The sequence below is a fragment of the Perna viridis genome, chromosome 13 (genome assembly GCF_037379345.1).
Source record: "Perna viridis isolate PV_CMFRI_1.1 ecotype Kerala chromosome 13, ASM3737934v1, whole genome shotgun sequence".
Taxonomy (NCBI): Eukaryota; Metazoa; Mollusca; class Bivalvia; order Mytilida; family Mytilidae; genus Perna; species Perna viridis.
Window position 1 is genome coordinate 18,225,326 of NC_142457.1, and position 17,808 is coordinate 18,243,133.

Sequence of the window (17,808 nt, forward strand, 5' to 3'; positions counted from 1 at the left end):
TTAGTACATATAATTCGGAGATGGGGTAAACATGACAAATGAACTGAGTTAAAATCCTAAATTTTAACCTTCTTCCACTGAACCAAATCACAACTGTTAGTCAGAATTTATTAATGAAAAAAAATCCCATGTAATTTTAACCAATTTTCTACCAATTAGAGGCAACTTTAGCAAATAAGTTTCCATTAAAAATATGAAAAAATGTGGAAGGTACCTACTACCAAAGTTGGAACTATATTCGTATACAACAAAAACCAAAGGGAATTAATTGTGTTCTCGTACCTATTAGATCAATAAATGTGCTCAATTTGAATAAAAACTGCACTCATGTCAAGATGAACCGTTTTTGACTTCAAGTACAAAGTTTCATCATGATTAGTTGAAAAATATACAAGTTATAGCAAATTTAGTATCAGTGGTACATTGCATGACTCGCATGTCCAATAATCTAAGGAAATAAGGCCCCTCTAAAATGTACATTTTTTTTAAATGCAATATTTTTGTGATTTTTTACATTGGTTGCATCATATTATGTGTATTTGATGCAATGAAGTTCAGTTTACTCATTTTATGATGCTGACAATGACTTAAATTGATCAACTTCAAATATGGTCTACACATATCAAATGTACATTGAAAACAATATTAAGTGGTTTCAAAGCTAAAACTGTCACTTCAGATCAATTTAAACAAGACCTGTACAGAGCTTGTTCAAGTGCGATTGTGTCCGATATTAAAAGTTAGCCATTATTTGGGTTTTGAATGATGAAAGATCTGAAACAAATGTAAAGTAATGTAAGGTTCTAAGCTTATCAGGTACATACGCAGACAGCCAGCTGTATTTTTCCAGTTTTTCTACAAAAAATTTCATTTTTGAAACCTTACAGTGTATGCGGAACTCTAAAATTAGGTGTTTTTGAGACATCACAAGGTATATACATGTAGTGACTTACTTTAGATGCATGAGTATCAATGGAACGAATATATTAGGTTTTTTCAACATTATTTATATTATTTACTAGCAAATACAAATGATTCAGACCATTCAGATACAAGCCATTAATTTAAATTCTACATGTAAGTAATTTTAATTATATTGTAATGTACATTGTAGTTCTAAGGGAGACAATCCATTTTGCTTCCAAACCATGTCAATGCTGTCCATCAGTTATCATTAGCAGGAGTCTGTTGATAGGAACAAACAAAACTTTTAATCAAGATTTTATCACTTTGGGGACTTACATGTATGTTGTTGTTTCATTTTTTAAGTTTTGTTTTGTTTTTGTAGACTTTATTACAATATTATAACAACATTTACCACTTATTTTTTTTGTAAGTAATTTTAGTGCAAAAGAAATTTAAGTTTTAAAGTCCATATGACAATAACTTAATTATATGTCTATTTTGATGTATCAATTAAGTTTTCTTCCAATTCAAAATTACTGTGAAACATTTTAAATCAAGCCATTGCACATCATCAATAATTAGACTGATTTTAAGAGAAGAGTTATTGCTCCTGAGTTTTCCAGTATCCAGAAAGTTACTTACAATTGTTGAATTCGAGAAATTTTTTGTGTAATTTGTCTTTTAATTTTGTACAAACATAAGATGTAAAAAAATACAAGTATATATATATATTCTACGAAACTCTCATTTTGTGTGCCTGCAGGGGTTAGTTGTAATGTCCTCCCTTGCCAGCAATTTTGAGTGTTCATAGAATAATTTTTAAGGATTGGTTGTTTTTAACTTCTCTGCATCTCCTAAAATAGCAGAAAATACAGACAGGGATTATAAGACAATGTTTCAAGGTAAGGCAAAATAAAAATGTGTGTTTACTGTAACCCGACATACATTGTACCCTATTTGTTTGCTGCCAACACTGAATTTTTTATCAGGAAATTTCAATTTCTGGAAATTTTGTCCTTGATCAGTAACCATTTCCTCAATTATTGTACAAAATGGAAATAAAAATAAATGACCAACCGACTGACCCTATTTTTTCAGGATGTGACTGTAAACACATTTGTTTTGCCTTATCTCTTGGAAACGAGTGATTGATTTAATGATAGATGGTACTTCCATGAGCAAGCACATTGAATTGTTTGGTGTGAAGATAGGATCAAGTGTCACGCCAGTTCTTAATTACTGCCAAGTACACCAAATTGATGTTTGCTTTTTGACCATTTGATATAGGCTTTCCCATTAGTGGCTAACTTTGCTCATTTCCAACACAATGGTATGACGCCACATTATCTCTGCGTTGCTTTCACTGTAGTTTCCAGAAAAGGGCTGTTTTACTGTGGTCTTGTTGATGTTTTCTTAAGATGTGTCCAATCCATCTGTATCATCTGATGATGATGTTCATGTCTTCCTGCTTGTATCTAGTAAAGAGGTCCTTGTTAGAGATCATATAAAAGCAGATTCATTTCAATTTAACTAGTATAACAACATTTTGCACTAGAAAAGTATGAAACAGTCAATTCACTGCTTTCAATCAATCAATCAGTCGATCTCTCCCCCCATCGACACCATGAATAAAGGATCCACAAATTCAAATAACAGAAGGCAATAAACAAAAACATGTTAAGATTCTAACAGTTGTGGAACCAGATAGATTAAAACAAATTTGCGGCCGTATCATTCCATTGTCAGTTTTGTCATTGTCGAGGTTGGTAGATATTTCTTGTCTGGACAGGAAGTATAAATGTATAGATCTTTATGAAAAATTGAAATCTGCATCAAGCTTCAATGGTGTGTAAAAATATGACCCAACCCTTCATGGTTTAACCCCTGCTTAGTATCAAGCTAAGTCCTGCAAGGCATTTCATTTGTTTGATATGAAATAAGGCTCTTATGGAAAAGGGGAGGGGGCTCGGATTTTATGGTGAGTTACAAACTTTTTTCGCCGAAGCGCGAAAATAATTAATTTTTTTCAGCAGCAGCCAGGGTTAAAATATTTCTTTGATTATAATCAAAATAGGGATGATGGAAAATATTGAATTGTTTTTTTTATCGTATGACTGAGAAAAAAACTTTGGCTAAAATATGGAATAATCTTATTTTTTTATAACAAACCAGGCCAGACATCCCCCTCAGTACAAACCTGATCTGTGCCTAACAATTGGTTATAATACAATAAAACCAGGAAACATACCGAACTAAGAAGGCAAAATTAACAAAATAAATAAAAGCGGGGAGCAGTTATAATCTCTTTAACCCACATGGACCAACCACTCAACTGGAGAATACCAGATAATCTGTTAAATGTAAAGTAGAAAAGAGACCATGATACAGACACAGAAACAAATAAAACACTATAAATAATAATAGAAAAACACACACCAACTAAAGATAAACTAGAAATACTTTCAGCAAGTTCATAAAGAGAATACACCCCATTTCAAATGCAGTTGAATGTGTAACCTGGAAGTTCAACTTTCTCCCTTTGCAGTCCCCAGACAGTAACTTTATTCTTTCATGCACATCTATATATGATGCCCTACCTTCCTATAAAGTTCCATCAAAATCAATTCAGCGGTGTAGGAGGAGTTGCGCTTATGAGGTTTTAACATTTCAACACTTAAGTTGGATTATCTCCCCTTGGAGTCTGCTGACAGTATGAGGTTAGTGAAAAGTCTGAGGATTTCAGTTGCATTCTTATAAAGATATACTGAAATTGACTATTCGGGCTAGTAGGTAAAATGTTGATGCCATAGACTGTAACAGTTAGGAAGTAGCACAATTTTTTTTAACGTGTATTGAAATGTCAATTGGTTATACTCCACCAAAAAAAGAGGGTCTGGGTGGTCTTCAGAAAGGGGGGTCTAAATACATTCTGGAACATAAAGAAGTCAGGCTGGTTTGTAGACAGTGAGAGTCTAAATCCATTCAGGAAGATTAAGGCGAAAAAATATTTGTGGCAGGTCCTCAGTTGCTGAATCCATGGATGATGATGAAATGCTGCCATCATCTCAAACAGCCCCATGCACATAGTACTGGAAGATGATATATACTAAGTCAAGACGAACATGGAACAATTGAGATGAAAGCAGAATAAGATTTCGTCCAACACATTCTTCCATGCCAATGGAGAGACAAATGTCCTGAAAATAGAACAAGAATAAAAACATTGTACTTGCATAAAATCTGTAACCAATGAACTAATGACTTTTATATTTAACAAAGAACACCCAAACCTGTCTTAACAGACAGACATACTGACACCCAGACTACTTCATACACTTGACTTATTAACCAGAGGTATAAAAAACTACATCCAAACCTAACATGCTACAGACATAGAGATAGACACGAGATCACATTTGACTAATTTACCAGAGGTATACAAAATATCTCAAAACCAAACAGACAGACAGACCTACGGACATGGATTCACCAAATACACTTGACTACCGGTAATTAACCAAAGGTAAAACAAACACCTCCAAAACTAAAGTGTGCACAGACAAACAGACAGACATATTGACATGGAATCACCATATACACATGACTAATTAACCAAAGGTAAAACAAACACCTCCTAACTAAAGTGTGACAGACAGACAGACTGGCATGATATCACTATATACATTTGACTTATTAACCAGAAACAGTTTTTCTCATCAATTTACATTAATCATCAATCTGCTTCAAAAACAGGAAAAAGTGGTTTAAAACCTTATCATTAATGATATTTTTAGGGGACATAACTCTAAGGAGTCAACAGATTATTCTCAAATTTGCATCAATAATAGATAATTCAGTAATGAACAAAGTCTACAATTTTTTTTCTTAAATTTACACCATTGAAGGATCTGTTTATTGTGCATACAATTGGAACTGTCATGAGAGCTGTTATTTTTTTTTAAAAAAGAAAATACCAAACAAATCTAGAGGTTCTAGAAAGCCTGAATTGCTCATCTTGTCAAAATAGTCTTTTTTTGGCATTCTAAAGTTGAACTCTTGACCTTCTCTTCACTATTGTCACAAGACTCATTTAATCAATAGAGGACATCTTAGTTTTCAGTTGGGTTTTCATTTATAAAACAAATCTCTCATAGTTATTTTTTTACTCTTCAAGAGCAATAAAATTCAACAGATCTTTATGAAAGAGTATTCAAGGGAACCAAGATTCCAGCAGAAATCAAAAGAATGTTATCCAAGAACAAAGACCAGACATGGAAAACAGATAAATAAATATAGTGACATTCTTCGTTAGTTCAGTCTGTGCTTTTCGTCATTTGCCCAAAACCTGAGGTTAGTAAAGATTGATTCGGGTTAGTGAAAAGTCTGAGAATTTAAGTTGCATTCTTATAAAACAATTACTGCAATTGACTGTTTGGACCAACAGCTGAAAGTTTTGATGATACAGACTGTAACAGTTAGTAAATAATACAGTTTTTGTGTAAAACGTGGATTAAAATGTCAATTTTCATATCAAATAGCATAAACCCTATAAATCTGGAGAGCATAAATCACCTTCAATTTACTCTGATAAAAAGATACTTGAACATCAGAAGTTTATCATGATGATCCTAACTGGTTATACTCCACCAAAAAAGAGGGTCAGGGTAGTTAGTAGAAAAGGACGGTCTAGATACATTCTGGAACACTCAAGATGTCAGGCTGGTTTGTACAAATGAGAGTCTAAATCCATTCTTGATGATAGAGGCAAAAATTATTTGTGGTAGGTCCTCAGTTGCTGAATCCATGGATGATGATGAAATGCCATCATCTCAATCAGCCCCAAGTACATAGTATTGGAAGATGATATTTACACAGTCAAGCTGAACATGGAACAATTGAGATGAAAGCAAACTACTATTTCTTCTGACACATAGTTCTATGCCACTGGAGACACCAGACCTGAAAATAAAACCAAAAAAAAATGTTGTACTTACAAGCACAAAATATGCAACTCTTCAACTGATGGATTTTATTTTCAAACCAAACCTGTCCTAACAGACAGACAGACTGATACACAGACCACTTTATACACTTGACTAATTAACCTAAGGTAAATAAACTACCTCCAAACCAAACATGTAAAAGACAGACATGAAATCACTATATACATGTAAACTTTAGGCTTGACAAATCAAACAGTTAGACAGACACCTTGACCACTTTATACACTTGACTAATTAACCAGAGGTTTATAAAAACTACCTTCAAACCAAACATGATATTGACAGACAGACAGACATGAAATCACTACATTTTTGTGTATACACTTCAGGCTATACTAATCAGACAGTTAGACTGACACCTTGACCACTTTGTACACTTGACTAATTAACCAGAGGTATATAAAAACTAGCTCCAAACCAAACATGATATAGACAGACAGAGAGACATGAAATCACTACATTTTTGTGTAGATACACTTCAGGCTATACTAATCAGACAGTTAGACTGACACCTTGACCATTTTATACACTTGACTAATTAACCAGAGGTATAAAAAAACTACCTCCAAGCCTAACATACTACAGACAGACCAACAGACAAGAGATCACTTCATACACTTGACTAATTTACCACAATTACATAGAAACTACTTAAAAACCTAGCAGACAGACAGACAGATATGAGATCACTTAATACACTTGACTAATTTACCACAGGTAGAAAAAACTACCTCCAAACCAATAAAGCTACAGACAGACTAGCATGAGATCACTTTATACACCTGGCTAATTTACCACAGGTAGAAAAAACTACCTCCAAACCTAACATGCTGCAGACAGACAAACACGAGGTCACTTAATGTACTTGACCAATTTACCAGAGGTATAAAAAATACCTAGAAACCTAACAGACAGACAGACAGACTGACATGAAATCATTTTAAACACTTGACTAATTTACCACAAGTATACAAAATACCTAAAAACCTAACAGACAGACAGACAGACAGACTGACATGAAATCATTTTATACACTTGACTAATTTACCACAAGTATACAAAATACCTAAAAACCTAACAGTCAGACAGACAGACAGACTGACATGACATCATTATATTCACTTGACTAATCAATCAGAGGTAAACAAACACTGCCAAAACTAATGTGTGACAGACAGACAAACAGACAGACATGAGATCACTATATACACTTTACTAATCAACCCGAGATATAACAGCTACCTCAAAACCTAACGTGTGACAAACAGACTGAATCACTAATATGTTCAGAATTGAAACTATCGCCATATTCAACTCAGGGGATACCAATCCATACATAAATAAACACATTTTTCTAAAATTTGCATCAAAAATAGGTCTTATTTACAGAACATATTTCAATTTACATTTACATTAATCATCAATTTGTTATTGTTTACTACAAAAAAAAACAACAGAGAAACAGTGGAAAAATTCTGTCATTAATGACATCTTCAGGGGCATAAATCCAAGAAGGGAAACAGTAGGAAAAAAACTCTTATTAACAGGCACGGATCCCAGGACCCCCCTAAATCGGTAAGATAAAAAATTTTCACCACAAGTTTCACCCCATAATATTTTTTGCCTAGCTTTGCATGACATTTAATTCAATTAACGCCCCTGATTAATGACATCTTCAGAGGCATAAATCCAAGGAGGGTCAACAGATTATTCTGAAATTTGCATCATTAATAAATATTTTGATAATGAACAAAATACTTAATTGTGATGCAAGTTGCTAATATATATATCATAATATGTAGACTCAGCTTTACTTTTAAGACCAACACAGGATTCCTGTATTATCCATCCTACAAATGACAAGAACATTGAAACACCAAGGTAAATACTTGTTTTTGAATGGAGCCTTGTAAATTTGTTTGAAAACGCAAAAAAACATACATGATAAATTCAAACAAAAATCCCTTCTAAATACAATTTTCTTACTACAAAAGGTAAACAAAATACATAGTCAACTGATTTTCGACAAAAAAAAGTTAAGATATTATAACAAATACCTCAAAAATCAGAAAATTAAATTTATACTGTAAAGGGAGGTAATTCTGCAGTACATGTACAGTTTATTCAAGATGACTCTTTATGATTGCATGTTTTATTGATTTTTTCATAAAATAAAAAAGAAATTCATGTATTTTCTCAATTTCAGATCTGACCAAACAACATAAAGACTTGTGCACTTTAAATTCCTCCACAATGTGAAATCAGAATAGAGTTCCTTTTTTTAGTGTCTTTCTTCCAAATTTATTTTTTGCTGTCATGAACTTTACTTCTTTAATAGTATTTGCAACAGATATGTGGGGCAAGGATCAAATATACATGTACAAGGGATTTTTTTTCATTCTGTAATTTCATGTGGAAATTTTGATTTGGTCCTGTGGAACAAGGTCAAAATTTAGGACATTTGGCAGTGGTCACTTTTCATGTCTACGGGGTCTCTGAAACATAGAAACGTTTTTATACATGTTTCCATTTTGGTAAAGTTTTATTGAATTTGTAGTGGTGTAATTTTTTTATATGTCAAAATGGGTCCCTTGAAATGCATTTCAAAATTAATTGTGTTCTCATACTTGTACCTGTTAGAGGTCACATTTTTGTAAAACATGCTATTTTCATATGTTTTGGGGGTTTATTTCTCAGAATTAATGGAATAAAATTGAAATGTGGCAAAAAAAAAAAAAAATTTTCTTTTTTTTTTTCATTTTGTCCATACTTAAATGGGTTTCTATGGAATTTTCAATTCAAATCCTTAATTGCTTATAGCATCAAGGTAAAATTGGGCATATCAGCTCATTATTGTCTCATGAGTTTTTTTTTTTTTTTTTTGCACAGTGTCATATTACCAGCAAATAAACACCATTCATAATCAGTGGAAAGGGTATAGTGTTTTGGGGGTTTATTTCTCAGAATTAATGGAATAAAATTGAAATGTGGCAAAAAAAAAAAAAATTTTCTTTTTTTTTTTCATTTTGTCCATACTTAAATGGGTTTCTATGGAATTTTCAATTCAAATCCTTAATTGCTTATAGCATCAAGGTAAAATTGGGCATATCAGCTCATTATAGTCTCATGAGTTTTTTTTGTTTTTTTTTTTGCACAGTGTCATATTACCAGCAAATAAACACCATTCATAATCAGTGGAAAGGGTATAGGTAACAATTCGAACATTTAGAAGTTGTTTTTTGACGGGAAAGGTCATTTGGTAAAATAACAGTTTTTGTCAATTGTCACAACCTCTTGTAATACATGTACAACTCTGTACTGCATTCGTATGAAATACTGAAATGTCTTGAAAATGTAAAAGAAAGCATGATTACCCATTCTTTTACATATATTTTGAATAAATGTGCCACTTAAGCCCCTACTGAGTTGACAAAAAAACCCAGTTATTTTGGAGCCGGTCTTACACTAAAGAGCCTCAAAGTAGAACAAAAACTGACCTGATATGAAAAAGAAAAATCCAGTCGAGTTCACATTTACCACATAAGCATCAAAACATGCATGTTAAAATATCAGTTCACTATTTTTTTGGCATATTTACCAAAACTCGCAGTTTGACAGCTCTGGTCTTGGCTTGATTTAAATGACATCATCTGATAGTTTACTCTAAAAGACAGCCTCTGGTTATTTTTATTAATGTCACTGGTGCACTTTAGAAGTAAGTTTGGGTTTATTCATTTATTTTTAGCTTCTAAAAATGAGTTATTATATAAGTACACCTGTACTAAGTGAAAATGCTCTAATACTGCAGTATCATGTATTAAAACACATATTTTTGTCTTAAATCAGATGGAAACCTGACTAGCTGGTGTTTTGTATTTCAGAAACATGCAATGCAATGGAAATAAAGAAAAAAAAGATAGAATAAATCTTCAAGTATTTGAATTGAGGCCATTTAGAGGACACTTCTTTATCCAATCTGCACACAAAGTCACAACATACATGTACACCATGGATATCAAATTTGCATAAATCTTTTTTTTTAAACAAATTGCTGTAAGACTTTGCAGTTAGACAAAAAATATAGTTCCTTTCTTAGTGTGTTTCTTCCTAATTTTGTCATAAATGCACAACAAATTACCTGTGTTATCGTACCTGTCCTGGCAAACTTTATCGCTCACCTAGTCAAACTTGGTCATTTAGTTTCTAGAGCTGGACTCTTGACCTTACTGTACTATTTTCAAAAGAATCATTTAAACCACAGATACATGAGGACAGGTCCCTATATGAGCCTCTGAGTGCCCCAGAGGCTCTGATATACAAAAAAGGGAACATGTAGGGACCAGCCGATACATTTACATGTATCTGAAACTAGATGTGCATTGTATTGACCCATGTATAGAAAGAGGGAAAAAGCAAAAAAAAAAAAAGTGAAAAGTCTGTCAGTTAAAAAAAAAGGATGAGCACCAAGAGGGACATGTCCTCAAATACCTGTGTCTTCAACACGATTAAGCAGGTCAAATTTGTCCCAAAACTCAAACTTAAGAAACTCCAAATTTAAACCCATAATTTCGTGTTTCAATTTCATTTCTTTGAAAAAAAGTGTCATGAATCTGACAAAAAGCCAAAAAAGTGTTACTTGCGGTGCGTCTTGTGAGACAATTTAAAACTGGACCATAATCAATTTCTACAATTTTTTTAACAAAAAATAGCGGAATTCAAATGTCTCAGATAAAGCCCGCCCCGGTTACGGGAACGACAAACATATCACGGAACCAGAGTATTCTGGTTTTTCACTTAAACTGGAGTGAACCAGCCCATTTATTGGTATAAATAAATTATCATATTATTCAATATTTCAATACATCGTCTTCAGTGTAGACAAAAACTTAGGGTGGACACTCCTTGCCTGGAGAGTTTAGCCGATCTTTAGATGCAATAAGGATTCGGTGTTGTAGATATTTTTTTTATTTCGATGGTGGTCAAAACAAAAAAAAAATATCTGCAGTGATGAATCCCTAAAGGGATAACAGATGCAAGAATTACAGGACAAAAATCATGTTTGGAAACTTATTCAATTTTGCAGATAAGTCATTTTTAATATTATGTTATGCTATTTGAAACACAATTTAAAGTAACAACGGTTTTCTCAAGACAACTATTTCTTGAAATATTTTAACTCAATTAAACCCTATTGGTTCCCTCTTGTATTAAGATTAAACAAGTACATATACTATGTTTAAAAAAAGATAGTCAACACAGTAAAACTTGTTCTTTTTACTTTTAACTTTCATCAGGAAATAATGCATGGCACGCAATTTCAATTTCCTTTTACGCACCCCACTAAGTTAACAGTATTTGGCCAATCGGGAAAAAGAACTGCGATCAAGTGACTTACATTTCTATAAAAGAGCATCCTTAAGGTCATAGGGTAAAAAGCAAAGCTATACCGGCTGCGTCAGAAAGAAAAAAAAAACATAACAAAATAAAACAAAACAAAGCAAACCAAAAAAAAATAGTTAAGAACAAGGAGTGGCATGTATACACATGGAGCATCCACTGTTTACACAGGGACCGTTCATTGACTCACAGCTCACAAAAAATGATGATGCTATATAATTTTCAATCTGCCCACTGACTGTCTTAGAATTTGAACTCCCAATGCCCTGCCTTATTTCAGCATTTTACCCCCACCTCCACACACAGAAACCTAGATTTCGGATTTAAATGAGAGATGTATATATGTACATTGTAAATATGCATGGGTAGTACACACATCCACTACCTGTAATTAATATTAGTAATATCATTTCCCTATTAATGTAAAAGAAAACTTCTAAACGCTATTAGCAGATTCAGGATGGGAGCACATGTATATTACGTCCAAGAAGTTTATCCGGGGGGGGGGAATATTCCAATACCATATACTTGAATGAGTTGTTTGTGTTCGATTTTGTGAATATTTATTTAAATTATTATTTATTTCATTAATCCTGGTGCTTTTTGTACAAATACATGAAAATAATACACTAGTAATAATTTATTCCTTTAACTGTCTCTTCCTTAACTGTAACCCCAAAAAAACGCTTAAGGCTAGAAACCACTAATTCCACTTCCCATAGGCTTCTATGCTAATTTCACAATATTCAATATATCAGCTCACAATCCTCAGAGTGGCATGTGGGGTTAGCAGACTTGCAGTGCAGTACTGCCTACTGGTCACCGGAAGTGAAGGGTCTATAAATAGCATGGGAAATCCTAGTGTTTTCACACGATAGGGGTATATTTAGAAATCATAATGGAGATTAGGCTTCACATCACAAGAAGAAAAATGCACCTATAAAATGTACAGAAATGTTTTTCCTTTCAGAAACTGTTTAAATTTTTTAAATAAGATGAGCACTTTTTTTCACAGCACTATGAGGAACAGGGGTAATTTCTGCGTAGAACTATTTTTGCGTACGTTTCAAATGTTCATTGGTTGAATTGGTGGTCTGTAACCTAAATGAGTGTAATTAGTCGGCAGGTTTTTCAGGTGACACACAGGGCGTGTCTGTGCTACGGTTTTAAAGAATTACACTCAGCAACTGTTGAAATATTAGTTGCTCTCACTCATGCAGAATAAGGATACAATTATTTATCAAAAAATCAGCTATGGCCTTTGTCAAACGAACAAAAAAATATTATATGATTCCATGAGTGGATCAAGAGATTTTGAAAAACTGGTTCCAGAAGTACCAGGCTAAGATTTGCTAATCTGAGGTACATAACATATAAAAACATGTCATTACCACCTGTCTATACAATATTATATAATTAGTATGTACTAATAGTGGTTCTATTAATCATCAAAACAAGTGCTGTCCCTTTGGCAGTTACTGTGCTATTTGTTTGCCCGCTGTATAAATAATGACTGGTAATTATCTTAATGCCACAAAAGGATATGCTAATTAATCAGGGTACATTCAAATTGACACACTGTTCGAGTCTTGGTTGGTTGACATTTTTGGGCGTGTAAATTTCGGGCAGACAATGAGAGCAATTGGAACTACTTGGCCATTTCCACTACACTTAAAAATAACCTAAGATGCAAAAAAAATGATTTCTTCTTGAAAAAAAAATGCCGGAATTGTAGTCATACAAGAAAATAATGCTACCCACCAGGTGGCGCTAACAAATTTGGCTAGCTATTACAAGAAATAAAGAACAATAACTAAGTGAAGAATTTTGGGGCGAAGCGAGGAGCTAGGGAAAAACAGTAATGGTAAAAATTTCAACCAGTAAAACTAGAATTTTTGAAGATTTTAGTTTAATATGGATACTTTTTGTGTATTTTGTGTGTGGCAGCTTACAATGGCAGAATTTACAGAGTTAGGCTTAGGTGTAGGTGATCAATTTTAGTGGTCTGAAGGAAGATAAGCTTCTGACACCTGGTCTTTGGCAGACTAAAAATATGCAAAGGTCTGTTAATGAAGATACATGTACTTTATTACAACTGGCTGGTTAGACGTCCAAATCAGGAATGTTACTGTAGAGGAATTACTCTTACACTTTAGGGATTTATTGTATTTCACTGTCATTGTTAGGAACTTCAGTAATTCCACTAGTTTAGTGAGCTAGACGTCATATATTCTACTCCTAGTGTTCATAGAACTCTAGCTTCAGCTCACCGGATCACTTCCTGTTCCCGATCACTACCGGGATAGCCCTTAGTATATAAGATGGCTCTCCCATCCCAAGAGGATACCCAGATTTTAACTGAACATTTTAGCAGACGATGTTACGTTTGGTAAGGATCAGTACTTGACCAGTAACGTTTATTTCACTCCCCGTTAGGATTATAATCAATGATATATAGGTACCAGTATCGTATTGCATATCCCTTAGCGGGTGTACATCAAAACATGGATGCCATAAAAATATAGTGCATTTTCTTTTTGCCTCTCTACAAACTAATGTTTTGTCAAAAGACATGAACAATGACTTAAAAAATAGAGCAAACATCACACTGTAAGATGAAGAACTTTTTTAAAAGAAAATCTAACATAATATCATAAAAATGTTCCACTGAAAAGGTTGGTTTGGTGAGTGTAAAACGAAAGTGAAAGTAGGGAAAATGGCTATTTATAGTTCAAGACTACTTTTCTGTCCAATCTTCGTGGACTCACCCTATTTTCTTTGCGGGAAATTATTTTTTCACATGTCCTTAGAAATGCTACATAAGTGAAAGTTTTATTGAATCAATTTACATATTTTTTAAAAAATCCTAAAAATATGCACTTCACTGTAGAAGTCTATGGGAAAATTAATACGATACTGAGTCCTATACTTGTTGTATTTGGCCAATAATACAATATTAAATATGTAAACTGAAAAAGGATCGCTAATTTACGCCAAAATATAAGGAACCTGGGAAACGTCACTAAGACAAGCAAAGCAAAACTAACAATATTGTTACATATTACAATTAATCATATCCAACAAATACACTGAATGATTGACAAACTTTATAATAAAGTTCATAGGCTGAATTGAATACAAAGAATGTCCCCTTTTTCTTTAGAAATTTTAGAGACAAAACAATATTTTCAAATGTAATATTAATCAAATATAATACACTATAACACCATAAATCATTTGCTTTAAATCTATAAATGGATCCTACTAGACACAAACATCAAAATTAACTTTTGGCGCCTCAAGTGGAGACAACTCTTCAACTAAATTAAAATAAATATAAGTTCCTATGAAAGGTAGCAAAGAGGGTCAAAACTAAAGAAATTGAACTCGTAAACAAAACATTATTTACAAAATACAGTAAATTATGCGTAGTAATAATATGGTATAGCCATTGAAAAGGGGAAAAGTTAGAATATAACATTTGGAGATTTAGGAAAACAACAAATTATCTGTTGGGGCTTTGTTCCTTAGCAAGCATGAAAACTGTGTGTTAAAGGCTTTCAATAATAAAGTTCTAACACTTACCATTCCTAATAAATTGTCTAAACTTAGGAAAGCGTTGAGAACAAAACTAAAAGTTCATGCCGCGTTATGAGTAAATATGAGTTATCTCCCTTGCTTACCATTTTAGAAGACGCTAATCTATTGTAAAGGTACTCAACAAATGTCACTAATTAAATAACAAAACATAAAGATTACAAATGAATTCTACATTACCAAAATTGATCACTTTAAACAAAAATAAAATACTTCACAAAAAAGTTGAGGGGCAACTGCCTTTACAACCCTTTTAATTTACGTCCGAGAATAAGTTATCCAATTGCAAACAAAATAACAAAAATATAATTGAGTTGCACGCATTGCAAAAATGCAACCGAGAAGCCTCTTGAATTAAGTCTTGCACTTAAAAAGGAAAAAAAATTACTAACCTGAAAATATGTAAAGGTCTGTGAATGAAAATACTTTATTACAACTGGCTGATTAAACTCCAAATCAGGAATGGAGGGTAACTACGCCAAAAGGGGCATTCACGGATTTGCAATATTTTACGGGTTTGACCAGTCGATGGTCACCCTGAGACTTTCTTAAAATTGAGACAAAGAAAATATCAAAAAACATGCCTTACCATTCATTCGCTAGCTATATGGTCAAGTTATGTTAAGCCGAAAATATCTAAGTAACACATCTCAGGGGTCTACGTATAGGTTATACTATAGTTGATTATGGTATATGGAAGATAATCCTCGAGGCGCAGCCGAGAGCATTTCTTTTTCATATGCCATTGTCAACTATTGTATAACCAATTTAGCCCATACTTTATTTGTCGAGATATCAATGAAGTTCAATCACAAACATCATTAGACCATTTGACGAACAATTAGAACTCGGGGAAGCAACTGCAAACGAAGCTTAGGACAAACCCTATAATTGGTATTCACATGAATGTCAACTCACCAACAATATACAAGACACAAAAAAATATCAGTCATATGAAAGATGTCGGACAACGTACATGTAAGCTTCGGAAACATTCCTCTGCTTGAACCAGATAGCTTGTGATGAATCGGACGAATTTTCGTTGTATGGTATTCCAACCCAAGACTTGTACTTTCAACAGGAAAATTGAAGGAAAAAATCTAGTTACTTATACAAATGTACTTTCAACCGACATAGACCCGGTTCAGCACCTCATTATAAAAAATTATACAAGGATTTTATTTCGAAAATGTCCGAAATTTCACATGTGCTATGTGTTCGATGATCGTCTGGGTTGAATAAATGCGACGATTTTCAACATAAACGACTTTCGTCATTTAGTATCGATGGGATTTTTACTAAAATATAGTTACGTCATACATACACTTAATTTGCAATGCTATTATACTTTTTTTTTTAAACTAGAGGCTCTAGAATGCCTGAATCGCTCACCTGTTCAAAAATAGTCTTTATAACTTTCTTAAGCTGGACGCATGACCTTACCGTACTATTGTCACAAGAATCATTTAATCAACACAGAGCATCTTAGTTAACCACCCGGTTTTCACATTACAAAATAAATTCTAATTGTCATTTTTTTTCTCTTCAAGGGCAATAACTCATAAATTGAGCAACAGATCTTTATGACAGTTTCAGAATAGGTCGGTTTTACCATGCTGATCAATTTCCCCCCTAGAAAATTAGGCTAAACTCTGGTTTTCAAGTTATTTCAACACGTCATCATTTTTGTTAGTGGCGGCATTTTTTTTCGGCAGATTAAAAATTGTTAAGGATATCCTAACAAAGATTCATGCAATGTTTGGTTACAATCTATCCTATGGCTTGAAGTTGTCTAAGAGAAGATTTAAAAAAAAATCCATTTAAGGACCCATAACTGATTCATTTGTCAACGGATCTTTCTGAAAATTTCGGCATTCACGTACATGTAGGTAATTCCATCATGCTGAGCAATTTTAATCACTGCCAGATTTTAAAATTGAAATGTAAAATTCAGGGAAAAAATCCATTTTAGGACCCATAACTCATTCATTTGTCAACGGATCTTTCTGAATTTTTCGGCGTAATTCTACAATATGACCCCTATAGTGTATTTTTAGTAACGATGGCCATATTTTTTGCAAAATCAAAAATCCCCACATACAGATTGATCTATATTATACATATGTATTGTCTTATACATGTTCATGTTATATAATAAAGATATGTCTCCCGTTTTAGAGCCAGAAACAGAAGATGAACTGAAAAGAAAAAACTGCAAGCCGAGTGCCACTCTTAAGTCTATCCATTGGGCATTATCCTTATGGAGTTAGTGGGCCGTCAACAGAAATTTGTTACCACGCACCATTTCAGAAGGTTCCGCCCGATCCACTTCTATGTGAACAAGTAGAACTTGATTTTTGGCTTTGTCGTTTCATAGTTAAAATTAGACGAAAAGATGAAACAGACTATCCTTCAAACACATTACAGAATATTACACCTGGTTTGCAAAGGTATATGCGAACAAATGGCAAACCAGAAGCTACTCTATAGGCAAAAAACAACTTGTACATATGTATGTTCCTACTTTCCAAAAAACATTAGACTTCCGCATGAAAGAGCTTACAGCGAAAGGTGTGGGTATTAATCGTAAACGTGCTGATTCAGTGACCATTTCTGATGATTCGCGACTGCATGTGGGAGAGTAACGTTTTTGTATGAATTCGACTAACGGTTATGCTGTTTTCTGCACGATGTTTGGCTTTAGAGGCATGGACGAACACCGTGATCTTTGTGCATCACAATTTTTGGTAACTTACGATTCTGTCTCTAACAAGCACAACCTGGAATTTTTTGGACGGGCGTCTAAAATCTTTCACGGTGGTTATAATCAACGCAAGGTACAGCCAAAGCATATTACACAATGGAAAGACATGGTCAATTAACAATCTAACCGTCAATACCAGCC

At 33.4% G+C, this 17,808-nt stretch overlaps 1 long non-coding RNA gene across 1 annotated transcript; it reads right to left on the bottom strand.

Annotated features, from left to right (window-relative positions):
* Positions 1-1,567: 1,567 nt before the first annotated feature.
* Positions 1,568-14,986, bottom strand: LOC148599820 (uncharacterized). Its single transcript, XR_015918273.1, has 3 exons — positions 14,892-14,986; positions 5,479-5,865; positions 1,568-4,103 (listed from the first exon to the last, which is right to left on the bottom strand). It is a non-coding gene; the product is annotated as an uncharacterized LOC148599820 (long non-coding RNA).
* Between the last annotated feature and the right edge of the window lie 2,822 nt (positions 14,987-17,808).